This window comes from Chaetura pelagica, unplaced genomic scaffold (genome assembly GCF_000747805.2).
Source record: "Chaetura pelagica isolate M959 unplaced genomic scaffold, ChaPel_1.0 scaffold101, whole genome shotgun sequence".
Lineage (NCBI taxonomy): Eukaryota > Metazoa > Chordata > Aves > Apodiformes > Apodidae > Chaetura > Chaetura pelagica.
In genome coordinates, this window is record NW_009952564.1 from 4,912,170 (window position 1) to 4,927,823 (window position 15,654).

The following is a 15,654-nucleotide window of genomic DNA, read 5'->3' on the forward strand; positions in this document are numbered from 1 at the left end:
ATTTAGAAGATAAAAACAGTTTAGCTGTATCACTTCTCTGGCTTAGCACCAGCTTGGTGGGCTGTGTGCACAAGGATGAGGTGTGGGACATGTCAGGAATTGATTTGTACCCGTTGTATTTCAGGATGGAGCTATACTGCTTCCAAACTCCCAGGACGTAGGGATTTCCATAACTACATTCAGCTTCTTGGTTCTGGTCACTGCTGTGGCACTGTTGCTATTGCCTTTATTTGGGGGAAATTATAGGATATTACTATTTTCACCATAGCTTTTATGTCTTAATTCTCCATTGCCCTTGCAAATCCACCTAATTATTTGCTTTGTCACTTTTGGCTACTGGCCAGCCTCAAGCCTGTGCTTCTTCCTTTCCACTGGCTATGTTTATGAACGCCTGCTGCTCTGCCCTCTCCTGAGACCTGACACTTCCACTCCTCTTAGAAAAGCTTGTGTTACTGTTGTGTACCTTCCTTGCAGCTTAACAGGCACAGCATGGCTGTTGCAATATTAGCTGGGCTTGGACTCACACAGAATGCAACTTACACCTGCAGATACATTTATAATTTACCAGTTTCAACTAACTGCTTATTTTTCATAGTGTAGTTTTTATTACTAATGGGGAGCAGCTACAGCTGGAGTGGTGGCACAGATGCTTTTCCCTTGCCCAAGACATTGCAGTACAGCTGCCAAGACAGCCAGCACCTCACAACTGCTGTGCTCATCCTGCCTAAGCATCTGTCCTTCCTGGGCTCATGCCAGAGGTCAGGGAATCCAAGACCACGTCTGCTGCTGGTGGTGGAGTGATGCCAGCTTGTGCCTGCAAGCCCCTGGCCCTGACAGTGAGGAAGCTGGGCAGTGCCCTGGACCCTGCCAGAGGTGTTCTTCCTTCCTTTCCATGACAGCCAAGGAAAACTCTCAAAATGGCCTGTTGTGGGTCGAAGCTCTCCTAGGAGGTGGAAACATAGTTTTGGCTCTTAAAATGTCCGGTTGGGCTGTCAAGTTTTCTTTGCTGCTGAAGGCTTCCCTTTGGGACTGTGCATTAAGGGTTTCTCAGCCTTCGGCCAAGTGAAAGGAAGAATAAGGCTTTTAATATAGTCTGTTAGTGAAGCCTACAAGCTACTGGAGTGAAGAAAATATACAGTGGAAAAAAAAAAAAAAAAGAGATCTGCATACCCATCTCTTTCCTTGTTTTCAAGCTGATGTACCATTGCTGGCTGCAAAATAAGTTTACCCTTGCCTGGGTTCACTGGGTACAGTGCATTCATCACTCCTCACAGTGTAATGTGAGCACAGTACACATACATGTATTTATTTATGTATGTATGTGCATATATCTAAAAACTTATATATACCACTATACAATGGTAAAAGTCCCTTTGTCTCCTTATACTGGAGTAACTACTGGTTGCTATACAGAAAATCAAGAATGAGTACTGGGCTCCTTTTGTCTGTCTAACTACAGCTACAACTGGGGCCACATCACCTCCAGTACATTGTTAAAGAAAAATAAAGCAGAAAAGCAGCTTCTAATCACCTCAGCTGGAGTCCCACAGGGCTGGGACAGGGGAGGTAGCCATGGTGTGCCCTCGGGCTGCATCACCCACAAGCAAGGGAGGAGCCTGCTGGCCCAGGAGCAGTGCCAACACCTGGGCTGGGCAGTGCCTGTCACCCTGTTTCCTACCTTGTTTCCCCGCTCTGAGTGTCACAGATGAGTGAAAAGGGCTCTAAGCAACAAGCACCTCAAGGCCATCCTTCTACCTGTTGTACTCTATGTAGTGCCAGAGGTGGCACTGCCTTTCCTGCACTTCAGCTCTCAGGGGAGTCAAGAGAACTTATTTAGGTGTGTGACACTATTGGGTATGGGACAAAAAAATTGTAGTAATATAAATTATTTATTTAATTTGTTAGTAGCACACCAGCAGGCAAAATGCCACCAGCATCCTCCACAGAGGGACCAAATATTAAGGTTTTTCTAGACCATGCCCTGTGCTAGGCTGGGAAAGCCAGATGTGCCAGAAGCTGTTGTGGTCCTTGGTTTTACCTGGTCTGTGCTTGGTTGGGCTGAAGCAGTACAGAATCACAGAATCATAGAACAGTTTAGGTTGGAAGGGACATTTAAGATCCTCTAGTTCCAACCCCCCTGCCATGGGCAGGGACACCCCCCATTAGACCAGGTTGCTCAAAGCTCCATCCAACCTGGCCTTGAACACTTCCAGGGACAGGGCAGCCACAACTTCTCAGGGGAAGCTGTTCCAGTGTCTCACCACCCTCACAGTAAAGAATTTCTTCCTAATGTCTAACCTAAATCTACTCTCTTTCACTTTGAAACTGTACCTGATAAGCCTTAAGCATTGCTTTTGTCTTGTGTGAAAACCAAAAGACACACTTCAAGAAAGGTAGATGTTTCCTTCTTCACACCTTCCCATCCCACCTCCCAGCCCCCAAATTCTACATTTGTCAATATCATGAGGTTTCAAAGCAGTTAAAAGACCTGAGTATTTGTTCAAACAATCTGTCCAAAAGCTGTTTTTTCTTTGCTTTAATGAGTTGAGATATTACAATACACCAGAATTTTTAAGAAGGTATTTTTAAACTGCTTATTTAAATCAGCTGAATTTAAATTCCAGCTCTAATTTTCTTCTTCCCTTAAGAAAAGTTGGTATTTCAAAAGCTCAGGGCTTCAGCTCAAGTAATTCACCCAGCTGCAGATATCAAAAGAAAGCATGTTTCCAACAACCACACTTCCTAAGGGAGAACTAAGCCACTAAAAACATATTTTTTTTAATTGACCTTTATGAATAATCATGACATATTTCCCCAATTGCTCTCTTTTAGCCTCGTTTTAGCAGCTATAATCCCCTGCTTAGCCAGTTTGAAGAGCATTATCCTCAAAGACAAACAACCTCTGAAAGCAAGATGGGCCCCCCTCTCTGAAACATATGGACCTGTCCTTAAAATGTAATGCTGGCCATTCTCCTCCTCACAGGTGCCTTTTTGGCACCCACTTCCAGATGTATTCCAGATGTACACATTTCCAGAGGTATTCCCAGAGAAAACAGTGGTTTGATTCTCTTTTTGTTAGTCCTGCAGGCTCTTCCCTAAAAAAGGAGCTGCTACAAACCAAAGTAATAGTTGGGTGCAGATACACCTCATGGAAACTATTTGCACTGCTCCCACTGTCCTCATGGTCTCTAATGATCTAAAACCATATTTGACCTCATGTATGAGTCCTCAAGTTTCCAGTCTTCTTCTAGTCTAATGCACACATTGGCCGTCCCATGAATCACAAGCAGTTTTTTTCCCTTTTCATGAAACTTAGTTTCAGGCCCTCCACGATGTCCTTTCTCACACTGTTCCCCAGCTGCAGTCACGTCTGCCTCATCTTAATAGAAGCTTTGCCCTCATAACAGCAATATCCATCCTCACAATCTGATTACCATTTTCACAAATCTCTCAGGTTTCCTACAGACTTAGATAAAGCAAGGGGGCTGGAGTGTGGCTTTGCCAATGGGAAATGAAGTCACTCAGTGCAGCTCCAAGGCCGGTGTCACTGGAGGAACACACATCTCAAAGATCATTCTGCTGTGTCCATACATTGATTGAGGAGCTCAAATCCATCCAGACCTTCTGCTTTGATCTTATACCTGCTCACCATATCAACCCTTGAAGTGCAACCTCAGAAATTACCCACCAGGCCAGCCAAAACTCATTAGATGTCCTTAAAAATAACAACACTGAGACACTGCCTGGCTGGTGTGTGTGTGTGTGCGCGCACATACATGTTTGCAGTAAGTGGACAGCTGACATTTTCAGGGATTCAGTGGCCAGGAGGGATGACCTTTCTTTTAATGAAAGCAGAGATTCTCATGTAGCTGTGTGACACCGGGAACTGAGGCCTTTAAGAGAGCACCATCAGCAAAAAGACTCACTATTAAATTAAGTGTGGCTGTTGCCCTTTCAGGACACGCAGCTGGTGACCTTCCAAAGGTGATCGTCTGTATCTCAGATGTCAACATCAAAGACACACTAGCACAAGGGCAATTTGCTCCCACCCTAAAAGAGGTGATATGTCTTGCCTTGTGGATGTGCTTTTTCTCCTATTTGGCTGTTGAGGGAGCCTAGGTGAGAGCCTGACATTCAGCTATTCAGCTGCTACATGACTACTGTGACATGAAGTCCTTTCCCCTTCATCAGATGTAATCTTCAGGAAGAGCAAGGAATCTCCTCTGAAAGACAAATGGGGATCACTCTAGGCATCCCACACACTGTATGACATTGGGACCAGTTAGAAACGGAGTTAGAATTTAGACAGAGCTTAAACAGTTGCACTAAGCTCAGTATTGATAGCTAGTTTTCCTTATACAAGGAAGAGCAATAAGTAAGCTAGAGGAAACAAAAAGAGCACACAATTCCCATCATCACAAGCCTTGAGATTTAAAAAATTTCTGAGACATCTCAAAGAGAGGAGAAAAGATGCAGGTTACTTTGGTTTGTAGATTTTGCAGTATTTGATTTTCCCACCTGTGGCCACAGGAGCTGCAGACCTACCCATGACTGTTACTGTTGCTCCGGGAGGGAAGACTGGGATTCCCATGTGACCTGGTTTTGGCTGGGATGGAGTCGATTTTTTTCATAGCAGCACATATGGTCTGTGTTTTGGATTTGTGCTGAAAACACTGCTGATGACAGGGGGATGTTTTCATTACTGCTGAGCAGCACTCACAGTGTCAAGGCCTTTTCTGCTCCTCACATCAACCCCCTGCAAGGAGGAGGCTGGGATGGACAAGGCACTGGGAGGAGATGCAGCCAGGACAGCTGACCCCAATGACCAAAGGGATATTCCATGGCATATGACATCTTGCTCAGCCATAAAAGCTAGCAGAAGAAGAAGGAAAATGAGGCTTATGGCTTTTGTCTTCCCAAGTCACCATTACGCATGATGGAGCCCTGCTTTCCTGAAGATGACTGAACACCTGCCTGCCATGGAAGTACTGAATAAATTCCTTCTTCTTGGCTTGTGTGACAGCTTTTGCTTTACCTATCAAACCTTCATCTCAACCCATTAATTTCCTCACTTTTACCCTTCTGATTGTCTCTTCCATCCCTCCAAGGGGAGAGTGAGCAAATGGCTGGGATGGCAAAGCAAAAAGCATTCACCCACAGCACTGTGCAGACGTGGAGTCAGTACTTGGCATATCTGATGGGGAAACGTTATGGATTTCTGCCAGTCTCCTTGGTGACTCTCCAGAAATCAACCACTTCATCAATCACACAGGTTAATATTTTTAAAGTTCAACAAACCTTTAAAATTGTTTTCTTGAAGTGCTACTTCACTGATCTCACAAGTGTCTGTAGAGAAAATAATGGATAAAGCCATATTGCCTCATTTTTGTCATCGCTTTGAGTCCTTCGTATTCTGCAAGATCAGCATTTCTTAACCTCTTTTTTTTCAAGCAGCATTGCTGGTGCCAGTTCCCCCAGTCCTCTTCGTCCCTCACCTTCAGTCACTTTGTGTCCAGGCAGCTGTGGTGGCTGAGCAGCCCTGGGATGAGAGGACAGCAGGGACCAGAGGTCTCCACAGGCCATCATTCCCAGGTTGGCAATCCTGCAGAGCCTGTTGGTGTGTGCTCCCAGTGCTGTATGTAGCAGCAGCCCCCTGCTGGGATGGATGGGAAGGAACCATCATGGTGGAAAGTTTTTCCCTCAGTTGGTCTCTCTGAGCTGTTAAAACATCAGCATTAGCACTGGAGAAATGTAGCTTTAAAATCATCTGGCCTGTCCCTCCTCCAGTACAGTCAGCTTTTTGTCCTCTCTGCCACAGATCAGGGGAAGTGATAATTGCCCCATTCATTCCTTTTGTTGTTGTGTCGTACCTTGCCACAGATTTATATATATATATATATATCTCAACCTGTTAGTTCTTATCCTTTCTTTAAGGCTATGTTTTTCTAGACCTAGGATCAGTTTTTTTTTCCCTGGGCTTCCCTGGGTTCCTTCCAACAGAGCCACAGCTGAACTAAAGCTCTCAAAATCTAGCTGGGACACTGAATCCTCTGAGCAGAAGGGAAGAGAGACAAGCCTCTTTTAGGCCATCTTCTTCTTCCTGCAGCCCAATGTGCTGCATTTCTCAACAACAGCCTGAAATGACTCAGACAGCTTGGATTCAATCAGATTCTTCAAACACTAGAGAGACACCTCTCTGCACCATGTGGGTTTTGGTGTGTATCAGCTTGCTGTGGCACATTCATTTTTTCCTCTTCCCTCTGTGTCCTCTGCTATAGCTACAGATGATCAAGGTGTTTCCAGCCCACCAAAGCTGGTTGTGTGTCACCCATCTCTTCCTCCTGATTGCAAGTGCACGGAAAATACTTTGTGGCTGCACGTGTACATGAACACATATATACATTTAAGTATAGGCTCAGGTTAAATAATTTAACAGTTTCCAAGTTGTTTATTTTATATCTATGTTCTGTTGTGCTGCTCTAAGAACAGCTTTTGACTTGGTTGGCTTGCTTCTGCTTTTTTTATTCAGCAGTTGTGGCTTCTCTTTCTTTCACCTGTGGACTATGAGATTCCTTTGAGATTCAAGAGCACTGACAGTTCCCAAAACAGGTTTAGGACTGCAGAATTGGAAAAGACAAGAAATTCCCAGGCAAACAACCTACATTTCTCACCATAGCCCTCAAACATCTAGCCAGCTCAAGCCTAAAAGCTCTTATGTTGTATTTTTTTTCTTTATTTGCCTTTACACTGACATGAAAGTAACCTTTTGCTTTCACTGGCACAGGCTATTTCTTTATGGGCAGTTCAGTTTACTCACGCAGTGCCAACAGAGGAAGGCCTGCTATTAAATCAAAAGCAAATTAAATGTGGCACTGGTGCCATGGTGTAGGAGTCTGGGATGCTTTAGCTGGCCTTTCAGAAGCTGCACCTCAGAGTCTGGGCAGCCTGGGGGATGGCTCCATGCAGGCTGTGTTGGCCGGGTGAGCTGTGTTGGGGAGCTGAGGGCTCCGACAGCAGCGGCTCTGAGTGAGAGTTAAGAGTGATGGGAGAAAATCTAAACCAGAAACCTGATCCATCACCCACTCTCTGGAGTCTCACCAGGACAGAGTCCCAAGGGAAGTGGGGGGAGCATCCCCACTCAAGCTATTTTAGGCTAGCAAATGAAGGAATATAGTAAGGAGTAACTCTGTAGTAACAGCAAGAGGGATTGCATCTTTTGGCTAAGACTGTCTTGCACTGCACAGCTCTCAGAGCACTCTGTGAGTTTGGGCTTCCAGAAGCCTGGGAGAGAGTGCTGGTCTCCTACCATCTGCAGGATATGGTGGTTGAATCTTCAAAGCAGCGTCTTCTTCCCCCATCTCTCCTGCTGCTCTTATTTAAATATTTTTTTGTGGCCTGATTACACACTGGAGCTGCAAGAAGGTCACTTTGGTAAAATGAGATCACGGGAAATGTGATTCAGTACTGTAAAAGAGGCAGGTTATTAATGTTGTAGTAAGAAAGCCCACTTTGTGCTGCCTTAGGTAGGCCACTGATTTACTTCCCTAGGATCACTGTTGTGGAAGGTGTGTAGAGGCCAGCCAGTAAGAGGTCATCTCAGAGGTGCTGATGTTATCTCCAGGCATCCAGCTACTAGAAGACACAGACCTTAAGAGTTTTCAAATGTTATCAGTTCCTCTTTGGCACGGAGGGAACTTTAGTACTAGGGACGCTCAGGCTCCAGCAAGATATGACTATCATTTGTATGTACAATTTTAATTTTTTAAAATTCTAAACTTTTAAAATTTTACGCATTTTAAAAACCTTTCCATTGGCAAAGCTACTCTTTTACTGGGTTTCTGTTCTGATCTGTAAGAGCACCACGTTCCAGTGTAGTGTGCTAAAGACATGCTTACAACAGCAAATGCATGTACACTTATTTTATTTAAAAAAAAATAAAAATAGCCATAAATTGACTGGCCTAGTAAAGTTACCAAAAAATCCAGAAATAGCTCCCTTTCTGCTTGGTTTTTCTGCATGTGGCTCATTCAGAGCCCATCGAAGCAGAATGCATACCAGCTTCTGGTAGAAACCATACCTCTTGAGATAAGGAAATGTTTCAGCACAAAGCTCCTGGGTGTTCAAATAGGTATGAAACCCTTCTAAGGTGATGCCTTCAGTGCTTGAGATGTTGACACTCCCCTCTTGTCCTGTAGTCTTAACATTCCTCCAGTACTGTGGGATTTGAGCCAAGTACAAGCCTTGCAAGGGGCTGCATCTCACTTGCAGCAGCACTCCTTGGGGAGGAGGCTTTGGGCAGGGGACACTTTTCAAATGAAGACATTTAAATTGAGATGTGACTTTGAGAAGTGACTTTGAGATGCTGGGATGCTTTGGAACATAACTACTGATCTAATTCCTCATCTTCAGGAAGGCCAAAACCAATCTGAGCTGAACTGGTGATGGCAAAACACAGGGCTAAGTGTAAAGATGGAGGGTTTTGCCTCCTGCCAAAGGGGCCAAGTGTCCTGTTGGAGCACGCCAGGGGAAGATAGCAAGTGTCAGATCATTAGCAAGTGTCAGATCAGGCAAGGGAAGGCATAGCCCGTGCTTTGGTAAACTGTACCACCAACTACAGCTGCTTCATGCTGATGAGACCCTCCCTCAACTCCCCAGCCAGCTAGACATCAAAAAGATGCAGTCAAAGCTTCCCCACCTGCTCCCTTTTGCCAACGTCTGCAATTTTCTTTATACCTTGTGAGCTCCCACCGCTTTCTCTTTGCTGCTCACATGGGGCCAGATTTTGGCCCAGCAGATCCAAGGAGGTTATTAACATACCAAGGAGGTTATTTTGTCCAGGTTTCCCAGCCTGAGGCTGTAATCTGGATTAAGTGCAGGTTCAGCATTAGAGCAGTCCCTCACCAAGTGTATGTGGTTCATGCTGTTGGTACCTGAATGTAGCACCCTCTTCCTTTTGGCGCAAGGCTTTTCTCTTCTGCTGCCTGTTTCCTTTAAGCATTTCTTCACTCCTGGCTTTTTGACATGCATAATGCTGTTAATTCATAACCTGTGGATCTAAGAGCTCACAGTGTCTCCCATGAAGCACTTGTAATTCATTTAGCTGGCCCTGGGACAGGCAGGAACCACCTTCTTGGTAGCCTTCACTGTGACTGGCACAATCATGACATATCTTATAATGCATTAATCATAATTCCTTACTGATGCTGCAACCAGCTTCATTTCATGCTCAGTATGACATTTAAAGCTGTTTATTATTTGATGCTTTAGTGTGCTGTCATTGCAAAAGCCAAAAGGAGACTCATGGTCCAGAATTATGTGGTGGTTTTTTTTTATTCCTGATTGTCCATTACTATTTGGTTTATATCATTCAGTGGAGAGCTGGTGTGAGGAAAAAAGGGCAGCATAAAGGGCAACCTAACAGGGCATCACCTTTATCAAACACAGCTGCAAGGGTGGCAGGGTGGCACATTTAGGAGACAAATCTTGCACCCTGCTTCAAACAACTGGCTCTACTGCATATCCATCCCTACTCATCCTCTTCCTCAAAGCTAGGTTGGGGCTCCCTTCCCCACCTCTTGGAGGCAGGCAGGCAGGAGGTGATGAGCTGTATGCCCACCTCTGCCCCACAGCCTCAGAGGGCACAGGCCACCCTGCTGCTGTGGAAGCAGTGGAGGAGGCACTCGGGGAGCTCAACCCATGATGGGGAAGGCAGCCCCTGCCCAATCTTGTTCTGCTGGGATGAAGTTCTCCACAGGATGCAGTATCAGATGAATGAACAGATAAGGGGTACTGTAGAGAAAAAAAACCAATTGCCATCCTCCTCCTCTCTACCCTTTTAATCCAGATTTATTTACATAATTACATTAAATAGCAACACCACAGTACAGTTCAGCTTTCTCAGTCTATCAAACAATAATGTGTCTCTTCCTACCTACATACCAGGTGACAGAGGAGGAAGCAGAAGCAACATTTTAGGTTCCTAGAGTTCTACCTGCTTAGCTGTTTATGTACCAGTCAAAATCTCAAAAAATTCCCAGAACAGAAGCTCACTCTATCAAAGCCCAACATACTTGACACATTTCCATTCTTAGCAGTAACTGCAGCTATAGAGGGACTGTGTTTTGGAAAACCTCCCTATTTATTTCATAATTGCAGTGCAGGATTCAGAGGAATCTTTTCCCATGCAGGACTCCCCTGATTATAATTGATATGATTTTATTATAATCCTTAGATTCTCAATGTTCTTTTGAATTAAAGCTTCCAAGTTCTGCCCAGTGCCAGCACGGGTCTGTACACCACACAGCACCTTTACTTTCACTGCATTTTTAATATGATGAATTTTCTTTTTTCCATAGAGCTCAGCTTGTAAGAGATGTTAGAGAATCCTAAATCATCTTTTGCTTCAGTGAAACTCTCTTGACTGGCTATGCTCAAACTTCAATTAAATTAACTGCAATGGGATAGACCTTAAAGATCCCTGTTCTCCTTGCTGTCGTCTTTGAACTTCTTGTTGTTTGTGATTGGATGAACCTTCTGGTCAGCATCAGAGTGAATTTCTGCTGGGTTTCTTGAGTATGCCTAATGTATTAAAGAACACTGCTTTCTTACACATGGAAAAAAACCTTCAAACCAATAAACAAAACAAACCCCGAGCACCCAAAATACAACCAAATGCTCTTGTTTTTAAAGCTATTCATTATTCACCTATGGATGAAAAAAAAGAAAGAGTAGAATTAAATGAATGTAACCAACTAAAACTACCACCAAGCAGGCCCTACAGGAAGATATTCTGGAAAATGTTGCTGTCCTTAATTTTTCCACAGGTCTGGTGATCATTCTAAGTTTAACCTGCATCTACCTATTGTGCCTTTTGTACCTTGAAATAAACAAACAAATAAATGAAAATCAACTAGCTAAGGCAATCAGTTTCAAAATCTTTCATTAGCTGCAAATGCATAAATTGTGAATAACAGGTAAACCTTATAACTTCTTAAAACTCAACTTCCAATTCCAGTTGAAGGTGTGGCAGGCTTTACTCTGCACCAGTTGGTTACTATGCCTGAGTGACATCCCTGAGGTGTGAAGGCAACATGCTGACTTCACACAACTCTACGTCCCCAGTATGGCTTCTTGCTCAGTTGGTTGGTCACAAACAGAAGCCAGCACTATATAAATAGTCCTACAACTCCTGAAAGGCCCAAAAGAGCCACTATGAGTCAAGTTGCAGAAAGTGGTCACACTCTTCCAGAAAATCTCGAGTTCCTAAACTCTGTAAGATACTTCTCCCACCAAATATGTATTAGTGACAGTGTCTCTCTTCCCTTCATTGCACCCACCCGCCAGCTCAGTCAGCTCAAAAGCCTCTGCAGTGCTTAAAGCAACAGAACAGAAGGAAACCAAAACTTGTTTCAACACCGCAGTTCTCCTCCCTCAAAGCAGGTGATCCCCATCTCTGGGGAGACATTCGCCTATGAAAGTGTATGGCTAAGTCACCGATCCACTGGAGCACAGTCTGCTTCTGCCCTTCTCCCATGCTTTGCAATTACACCTTCCCTTACACCACGGCCCAGCTGCTGCAGAACAGGTGGCTGGTGACAGCCACTCCTCGGCGCTGCCACACGGCTGCAGGCCCTGCGAGCACCCTGTCAGGGGGCTGGAGCACCTCCAACAGGTCACGCTGTGCCCTTGCTGGACTTCAGGAACATGAGCAGTAGGCATCAACACCACTGTGAGCACTTGGCATGAGAGACCGTCCAGCTCTTGCTCATTTTTTTCATTATGAAAGCTTTGAAGCAAGAAGCGTTTGCATCCAAGACTGTACTAGCTGCATCTATGACAAAGGCAAAGAATGCTAAGCATGAAAGAAGTATTCACTGGAGAAAAATAAATACAATTCTTCTGTGAAGTGGAAGGGGCTAAGAGGATATGCACTGTTGCTATTAGGAAGGTTAAGTACAGCACTAAATATTCAGTTATGCTGCTCTCCTAAAGCACTGGAGCTCTTTCAGCAATCTTCTGGACTGGACAGGTTTAGGTTGGTTTTCCTAGCTTACCTTGGAGCAATCTGAATAACAGGTAGTAGATGTGATTGCACTGAGATAGTCTCCAACCCCTTACACTTAGATTAGCACCATTCTTCTCACCCCAAGGTTCAAGCACACAGTTTTCCTGAGCTTTAGGAGCAGGGTCACTCTAAGCTTACCATTTACCCTGCAGTTTCGTCCCCACACAGCAAAAATGTCAGACTTTCAAATCTCATAGCTCAGAACATGGTTTGTTGCTCCTTTAGAGCAGAAAGTGTTGAGGAAGGTGAAGGAAAACCACAAAACATTTCATGTGTAACAGCCACAGTTCAAATCACCCCAAGCATGCAGGGAATTGCTAATAATTTTTACTGTTCCCATCAGCTCAGCTCCACTGAAGGGGATGTGTGAGAAGAAACACTTCCAGACAAGATGTACAGCCTTCTCATTTTTCAACTCTAAATGCATGTCAAACACAACTTCAGAAAAGCTGGAACTTATGCAGTAGTGCTTTAGCAGTAACACAAGAAATTACCTTCTCACAGAAATGTCATTTCAAGGTTGCTAAGACCGACTAGAAGTATGCGCTGCTCTGCAGTGTTTTTAAAGCTACACTAGGAGCTTATTATCCAGCTCATACGTCCTCACACAGCATATTCTGGTGACATTTAATGGTTGGTCAGCCCAATCCAAGTTATTAGAAGACAATTTACAAACTTTCTTCCTCCACTGGATGACCTTTTTATGGAGAAACACCAAGACCTATGTGCTGGGTTTGGCTGGGATAGTTAATTTTCTCCATAGTAGCTGGTATAGGCCTGTGTTATTGTCCACAATGCAGAGATGTTTTCATTACTGCTGAGCAGAGCTCACACAGCATCAAGGACTTTTCTGCTCCTCACCCCACCCCTCAGTGAGAAGGCCAGGGGTGCACAAGGGGCTAGGAGGGGACACAGCCAGGACAGCTGACCCCACTGACCAAAGGGACATTCCATAACATACGACATTGTGCTCGGCAATAAAAGCTGGGGGAAAGAGGAGGAAGGGGTGTCATTCAGTGACTGTTAAAAGTGATGGAGCCCTGCTCTCCTGGAGATGGCTGAACACCTACTTGCCATGAGAAGTATCAAATCAATTCCTTCTGCTTTGCTTGTGCCTCTTGCTTTACCTGTTAAGCTGTCTTTATCTCAACCCATGAGTTTTCTCACATTTACTCTTCTGATTCTCTCCCTCAGCCCAACCAGAGGGGAGTGAGCAAGCAGCTGTGTGGGGCTCAGCTGCCAGCTGAGGGTAAACCTCAACAGTCCTTTTGGCACCAAACATGGGGCTCAAAGTCAGAGATAACAATGGATTTCATTGGAATGTGCTAGATCAAATTTATAGCTGCTACAGCTGTTTAGGTATTAACTGGCAGGCTCCTGTGCTTGGCCTGGGGCTTGCTTGCCTTAGTGCAAATTAGTCTGGTGCTCATTAGTGGCTTTTTGCCTTTGCTGCTTGCTGTACCACTCATCAACTTGCTCTGCTGTGCCTCAGAACATTCTGGTAACAGCAGTGGCCATGTACCTGGGCCAGCAGATGGCCAGGGCACCACTGCTGCTCCTGCACAGCTGCAGCAGACCAGCTGGAACTCCAGCACAAACATGAGTCAAAGGGACTGTGACCTGTGCATGAATCCACGAGGGGTAAGGACATTCCAAAGCACCTGTGGCCATGTCTAAGTCAACACCACAGCAGGTGCATCTCAAAGCATCTGTGGCTGTGTTTATGTAAAAGCAGGTTATGTATACAACAGGTACACTTCTGAAGGGACTGTGGTCCAAGGATAAACCCAGACTGCACCTCAACGCAACCGCAGTTGTTCCTGAGGTCATGCTGAAGCAACTCAAAATGTGTGCCCATGGAATAAGCCCATGACAATCTCCCAACCAAAACCATCATCAGCAGCCTAACACCATGAACACTTGTACGTCCAGTGCGTAACCTGGGAGGAGAGAGGATGTGAAGGCAGGGAGAAGAAAAGCTATGACTATGAATTTATGAAATCAGTGACAGTTCAGTGTAATAGCAACAAGAAACTCTCTCACAAAAACAACTTAAAATTACTTTATTTTTAAAGTAGATTAGGACAATATTTACAAAATTGTTTGATGTTTCATAAATAAAAACATTTTCTTGGGTAAAGACTATAGATCTATAGATATTTAAAATGTCTATATAATTTATATATACACACATATACGTACACAAATGGCATCAAACAGTTGTGAACAACTTTGGTTTACAGACTCCTGGAGGGAATGGGCTGGGTATACCAATGACTTTTTAAACTCTTGCTTTTAAATTTGTACCCACATGAAATCTAGGGCAGAGCCCTTAACACAACAGGATGGTGGGTTTCTCTCATTACTGAGGCAATTGATTCTGCAGCCCATACACAGCCCTCGAGCTCCTCATGCTTCAGCTATGCTTAATAGCAGCTTGGCCTCATCCCACAGTGACAAAGACAGGTTCTACTGCAGTTTGCTTTACAGAAATTAACATGAAGCTGTAGTACATTATGGATTTTATAAGGCAAAATACCTCAAATGAATTCCAGTTGGGTTTTTTTTATTTCTCAACTGCTCAACTTCCGACTTGCCAGAGGGAATCACTAGTTATAAATAGGGAGCTCTGCGTGGTACTTCATCCAGTAAGTTCTTACACTTAATCATAAATGGAGAGTCATCTCCCATCTTTAGCTAGGTTGCTGAGATTATGGAAAAATCTCTACCAAACGATTCATATATAGGAGCTCAAATCTTCTACGAATACTCCCACTGACAAAAGTGAAGGCATGAAAGTAAATGTAAACCTTATGTGCTTCTTAAATGTTGTATCACATGACTAAACCTCTTCACTGTGGCCAGTCCCACTGATCTTAGTGAGGGCTGGACCATGGGTGCTCTAACGGGTTCAGTCCTGCAGCCCTAGCAAGAGGGCTGTTTATGAGTGTACATAGTGCAAAATCAGATACCTCAATTTTATTTTGTTGAATACTCTTGATGCAAAGTGCCTGCATTGAGACTTTGAGCTGCTCAACATGCTCAGACTTGAATCTCTGCAACATGCACCCACAACCTTAGTTTGTAACATCCAACTCTAAGCCTTGCCAATTACTCAAAATCTTTTAAAATGTGGATTTTATTACATTATTGTTTGGCAACAGCTTTCCAAACAAATTTTTAAATTGTTAGAAGGAGAAAACCATGTGTGCCTTTGAAACATATTACCTTAGTGTGAACAGGAGACAGTATGAAGTATACAAAGTATACACAAAGCCCAAGAGAAGCCAACTACATTGGAACAACTCTCAAAACAGTTGTAAAACATGGTGAAACCTCACGGAATGTGCAAGTCCTAGAAAATGGATTTTTACCTTTACCTCTTGCATATATACAGAAAATGAGCCTCCTCACTTCTCATTGGCTCCTCTTACTTATTTTCTATTTTGTGTATTTGAGATATACTGGTAGCATCACAAACTTGGGTCAGAAATGAAACAGCTCCTTCTTCCATTAAAGAAAACAGATTTTAAAACTTGATAAAAAAATACATTAAATAGGATAACTCCTATTTTTATGAAGCATCAACG